The following is a 6437-nucleotide window of genomic DNA, read 5'->3' on the forward strand; positions in this document are numbered from 1 at the left end:
CTTTATCCACAGCTTTTACAGATGAGAATGTACCTCAGTAAGCCAGGCATTCAACTGACCAAACAAAACCACACATCCATTTTGTGTGTTTATTTCTCTCCTAATGGATCTGTGCCTGACATCCCCTCTGCTCATTCAGAGACTCAGGCCATCATGCTGCATGTCCAGCTATGAAAATTGTTCAAAGGTTTGCTAGCCTTTTGTACCTAACTCCCTTCTTCCATTCCACCGATCCACTGGATGCACCAAGCTCCAAAGTGACCATTTTGGCCCCAGACTGTAGCTCCTAACAGTATTTAAAATAGACACTGCAGTCAGACAGTCATGATTACCTTCTGAGTCTGTTGAATTATACAGAGAAGTATTGAGAAAGGATGTACTCAATAAATTCCAGCCTTTTGTATAAGTTGGTCAGATGGTGTTTACCAAGCCCCCTGAGGGAAAGGGATGTGTAACATTAAGGATTTATTCTTCTTTTAGTGATGAGAGATTTACTGTCAAAATCATTGTATGAAGAGAAAAAAAAAAACTTTTTGGTGTAAAGTTTAATACTGAAACCTCATCATACAAAGTATTTCAGAATAAGGTGTGGTCCAGCAGTTCTAATCATAGGTCTCACATTGATTACTTTCTGGCATTGAGCAAATACTAAATAAACCCAGCTGTAAAAAGGAGATTAATTATTATATCTGCTCTAGTATCCTTGTCAGGATATAACCCACTACTGACCAACTGCCTCTCAAAGTAGCTTTTTTTTCTGTTGCTTCTCTGTTTTGAAGCTTCCTTATATACCATCTACTCAGTCTACTCGAGTTTCTGTTCTATGTCTCTCTGTTCCCAGGAATCTAATTTCAAGCACCCCCACCACCATTTTGAAGCAGGGGCATTGAATACACAAGACACTGCAGGTGCTTTCATTGGAGCAGCTCCCAAGACCCAGTCTAGTTAAAGTGCCTCCCCCCGCCCTCCCATCCCAGACTACATGTAAAGGTGCCCTTTGCTTCTGTCCTATTTTGTCTTTCAAACCTCTGTGCTCCACTGATTCTCACCCAACTCTCTTCTCTTGATGAGTGGCTTCTCCCCTCTCAGCAAACACACAGGCATCTGTCTATAATCCCATTTCCCTTTATTTCCTTTTATTCCTCATTCTTGTGTGACCTTACACATTCACCACTTCACTTACTATGTCTGTAACTATCTCACCACTTCTTCCCACACCCAGGTTGTCACCAAATTCTTCCAATAATTCTTTAACAATAGCTCTGGAAACTACCCCATCTTCTCCAATCCTAAAAGGTAAAACTATGGATGAAATCTCAGTTACTACCAGCCTCAATTTGTCTAGTTGCCTCCTCTTCTGCTTTCTCCCATGGTCTTCTGGTCCACCCAAATTGCTACAATTGAACCACTCACTAGCCTTAGACACCAGAATTAATTTTCTAGCCTTTTCTAGACTTTCCCTTCAAGACTCTGCACAACTCCACTCTCAAATATTCCTAGGCTTCCTACCATGTTTGACTATACCAGAAGAAATTTCTCCCAGTAGAAAAACAACCCAGGAGCTTGACTACACAAACTTTCCTGCAGCCCCATAGCTGGAAAGCTTCACAGGCAAGCTCTCCAGCCAGAGGGCACTAGACGGCTGCTCCCTGGGTCACCCCAAGGGAGCCTCTATCCTTAAGGGGGTCCATTAATTGACAACTTGCTTGGGAACAAAGTGGCTGTCAAGTGGCAGTTGGTAGCTGCTGAAAAGTGGGAGCTGCCACACAAAGCCAGGGAGGGTTGAAACCCCAGGAAACAGCACCCCGCTTCTGCCCCTGGCCTCCAGTCTCAAGACGGCAGGGAACCTTTACCCACAGCTCCTCATGGTCCACTCCTGGGGATCAGGAGGACTGGAGTCAGGGGAAAGGTATGTAGGCATTCACATAAACACTGTGTCTACCAGAAGAAACTCTTCCAGGAGAGATTTCTCCCTGGTTGTTGCCAGGTTATTCTTCTTCCAGAGCAGCCATTTTGGCTCTGGGAGGAAAAAGTTTGAACATCTTTACACTTCGGATTTTTACAGGGAGAATGTGAGTTCTCCTGGTAGAAACTGAATGTCTGTACCTAGTTTACACCTCCTTTCTTTAGTTCTTCCTACTCCCTTGCAAGCTTCTTTCACTCCTATCGGGCAGCCCTCTTCACAGCTTCCTGTTGGTCCCAGCTTTGTGTTCTCTTTCAAATCATTCCTATTGAAACATACTCCCCCATCCTAAGAGCAAAAAAAATTCTCTCATTTCAAATATATGAAGTACATCAAACCTGATTCTCCACTGTTGTACAGTCATTTAAATTTGTGCAAACATGTCCCATTTTGAAATTTTTGTAGACAAGTGGTTTATTTATCTTATTATCTATCTTATCTGTCTGCTCGGCTCTTTCTTATAAGCTCTTTATGTATTATAGATTAATATTATTAGACACTGTTGGGACCAACAAATAATAACTAAGAGGGGTAGGGAGCAATTAGTTCATCTCTGTAAAGTGTTTTGAAGATGAAAAGAGCTACATAAGTGCGTTGTATTAAGTATTACATTATGTCAAACCATTGGTATTTGTGATTAATACAATGATTTACTTTAAATTGGGAAAATAGCATATACTTTGAAAATAAAGCTATATAAATACATATTTATTTGGATTTTTAAAATACACCAGTAACAGTGATGTTTTTATCATTTTTTTAAAGAACTTTTCTTGTCATAAGAAATATACAAAGTCTTCTGGCTTAATAATTTATCTGTTATCAGTGTTTGGTAGCTTATGCCAGATCCTCTTTCTTGGTACAGTCAAAGTTCCTTTTATAACTCTATATATCTAAATTTCAAAAGAGCATTTCACATAGATAACATCTGTGTATTTGTAACAAAACAGGACTGGGGAAGGAGTTTACTCAGCAATCCTGTAAAAAATGAAGATGCTTAACTGAAAAACCCCCATATGCAGAATTTTCTGAAAGTCACCAGTGCCCAGAAATTATCAGTGTGAATTTTGAGTGCCTCTGCTGTTAGCTTGCCATCTTCCACATTGGCAAAATCTACCTATGCCAAGTGTTTTTAAGAATTTTAAAATTATAGCTTAACTCTTTTCAGATAGATTCCAACAATATGGTACAAATGTAAAAAGATAAAGTGATCATCACAACTAAGATCTGCATCTGGGCAACAGAACTCTTTCCCAGCAAATTGGTTCAAATAATTTCTCCACTGTAATTTGAGTTGTGACTGTTAACCATAGTCTGTAATTAACTTAACATTCAAGACCTCTCCTGAAATTGTAAATATCCCTGGAATACAGCTGACAGTCCTGAGGTATCTGAAGTATCCTGTTTTAATATGTACGCTATAACTACTCATCGCACACGTCTGATTCCACATTTTGCAGCACAGGCACAAAAGCACTAGAGGAAACAGGAAACATTGTGCTAACATGACTATAGTATTGATGAATAAAAACCATAACCCCCAGGCTAAGCTGCCAAATAAGTAGTGAATTAATTTCTGTAAAGTACTCCAATATTACAAAGGTGTGTTGAAAGGTGTCTGCTCATGTTTCAAATTAAACGCACTGCTGGTCAGCATTAGCACCTCAGCTTTGAACAGCAGCCATTTGCCTATAACACTTCAGGGGCTGGGAAAAACGGATTTGCCGTTCACACTGGAATAATTAGAACATGTCAGGAAGAATTAATTTCCTCATTTTTCAAAAGGATACACAGAAATTACCATGTTATTATATGACAGGGTCCCTTGGAGAATTGTATTAAATTTAATTTCTAGCGCAGCCCACACAACAAATTAAAGTCATAAATAAGATGGAAAGAAGCGGGACGCAGAGCATATGTTTATGGCAATGAGTGAAGCCAAGGGACCAGAAACAACTATCTTCATTTCATTTTATTTAAATCAGCCAGACACTGTGTATCTGAATGACAGCACTTGTTAATGGTACTGAGATTATAGGCTCCTTAATTTTAGAAAACAGAAGCAGTCACTGAGTCAGTATTTGAAATGGTATATTTTCTACAATGCAGATATTAGTTTAAATTTGTTCCTTTTATATTCCATTTTGTGTGGCCTACAGCAAGACACTATTCCATCAAGCGAGAGCCACTTTATTTTTCTAATTGTTGTTATGTTTTATTTTAGTTAGATGATAAAAAACATCATAGAAAGGAGAAAAAAAGATCCAGCAAAGTGACTGCAAATAGAGAAAAATAAATCTCCGAAAAGGCAAAATACTACCTCAATTTTCATATCCTGTAAACAACGTTTTATAAACCAAGACTTTCCAACCCAAAAAGACTAATATACGCGGGTTTCAAAACACCGATCCATATCTTTTACCAAATGCATAATATCTGGTTACCCTTTGAAAGATTTTGGAAAGTGGCACCATATTTAGTTGTTATTGTCTAATTATGTGAAATTTGATCTTAAAAAAAGAAAAAACCCACATTGTGGTAGCCTAACAAATCAGCCACCTCCAGTCTTCAGAGCAATATGCAAACTTCAACAACAGTAGCACTTACGGGTCTCTGCTCAGATACAGGCAGCCATGTGCAGCCTTCACTTGCACCTCAGTAAAGCACTGGCACTCACAATGAGATTTGTACTAATGGCTGTGTTATACAACACTAGACGCAACTTACGCACACTTTAATAACATTAATAAAATTTTAATAAAGCATTATAAAATATTAACAATATTTTAATGTGCTTTAATACCTGCTTCTGTCTTATTCTTTGTACAATTCAGCTTTTATTTTTTGTGTAAGGTACAGACTAAAATATTAAAAATCAGATACAATTATGATGAGTACTATTACTTGTCCTTGCTGTCTTGAAGTAGGTAAGAAGACCTGCTGCTTAAACTCCTGGATTTACAAAGACACGACTCTATGAAATGCAGCATTTGACCACTCTAAATTTGGGCTACCATAATTACAATAAACTATATAGTGAAACTGCTTTTTACCTCACCATTGTATGAAATTACTCAATCATTTAATCATTAGAAGCCTTTAAAGAAATTCCCACCACAAGTTCCTTTTGGAATAAACAAAAGTTACCATACAACAAACAAAAATAAAGTTTCTTGACAACCAAGGTTAGGAATAATGAACAGAAACATTGAAAACTCTAAAAAGTAATTACTTTAAAATATACTTGGACAGCATGGTAATCTTTTCTCACTGATTCATGTAAAGAGTGTTTTCCATGCATAGTCACAATAACACTAAGAAAGTCTGGAGGAATTCTTTAATTATTGTATTAACTACAGTACTACAAACTGCCAATATCTGACTCTCAGGCATTTCATCATGCCTGTTAGCTTAAGACAATTCTAAGAAGAAAAGGGAGTTTGTACATTTTAAGAAATAGCTGTCACAGATCTGAGCACTCCCTTGGGTGCAACAAACTTTAAATAATTTGTGAATCAATTAACTGGCGACTCTCTACATAACACAGATTTCACACTCCCAGGTCACTGCATTATAAACCTGATACGAATCATAACATTTTGGAGAAAAGTTCATAATTGAAATCATTAATTAATTTAACAGGACTTTTAGTTATGCATAGCATTACACAGCTGTAAAGGAGCAAAGATTAATTAGTTGTTTCTCTGACAATTTTCTCTACTTGGTAGAAAACTTTTTAACTTGGGATACGCATCACACCAGATATCATTCAAAAGCAGCCTCTTAAAACAAATTTAAGCTCCAAATGCTATTATTTTACTATGTTCTCAGACAGACCCTTTCTGTGTCTTGTTATATATTATAAACTCTTTTACAATGAAACCTAACAGAAAATAAAAATCTTTTAAAGCAATTGCTTAGAGTAAGTTTGTAAGTCTTACAGGAACAAGCATGGCTAAACTAATAAAGATACACTGATCTCATTCAGCTGGATTAATTCATACATAGCTAGTAAGGGATATATGCACAACAGCTATAACAGAGTTATAATACAGTGTGCACAAGGAAAAATATAGATATGCAGTTGGGGGGTCAGAATCTGCAAGATAAAGAAAGGGTAAGCCTATGGTTAATACACTGGATTGGGCCTCAGGAGAGAATTTCCATCAGTTCCACAGAATTTATGTATGGACAATTCACATGGAAGAGCCAGGAGAGCGAACAGATGACTGGAAAGCATGACTCAGAGCAGAGGTGTCCAGCCTATCTTGTCCCACGGGCCAAATGAATGTTGTGGATTCAGCCCTGCAGCCCCCGCTGCCTGCTGGATATAGTGCCCACAGCACTCACTCTGGCATGTGGCGTTGGTTCTGGCCAATCCAACACCTGTACTACACACAATGCCTGCCCTGGATGAGATGTAGTGGGCACCACACATCCTGGTCTGGCCAGAATGGGCCCCACATGTGGCACA

Source organism: Gavialis gangeticus, unplaced genomic scaffold (assembly GCF_001723915.1).
Source record: "Gavialis gangeticus isolate Ggan-Ray unplaced genomic scaffold, GavGan_comp1, whole genome shotgun sequence".
Classification (NCBI taxonomy): domain Eukaryota; kingdom Metazoa; phylum Chordata; order Crocodylia; family Gavialidae; genus Gavialis; species Gavialis gangeticus.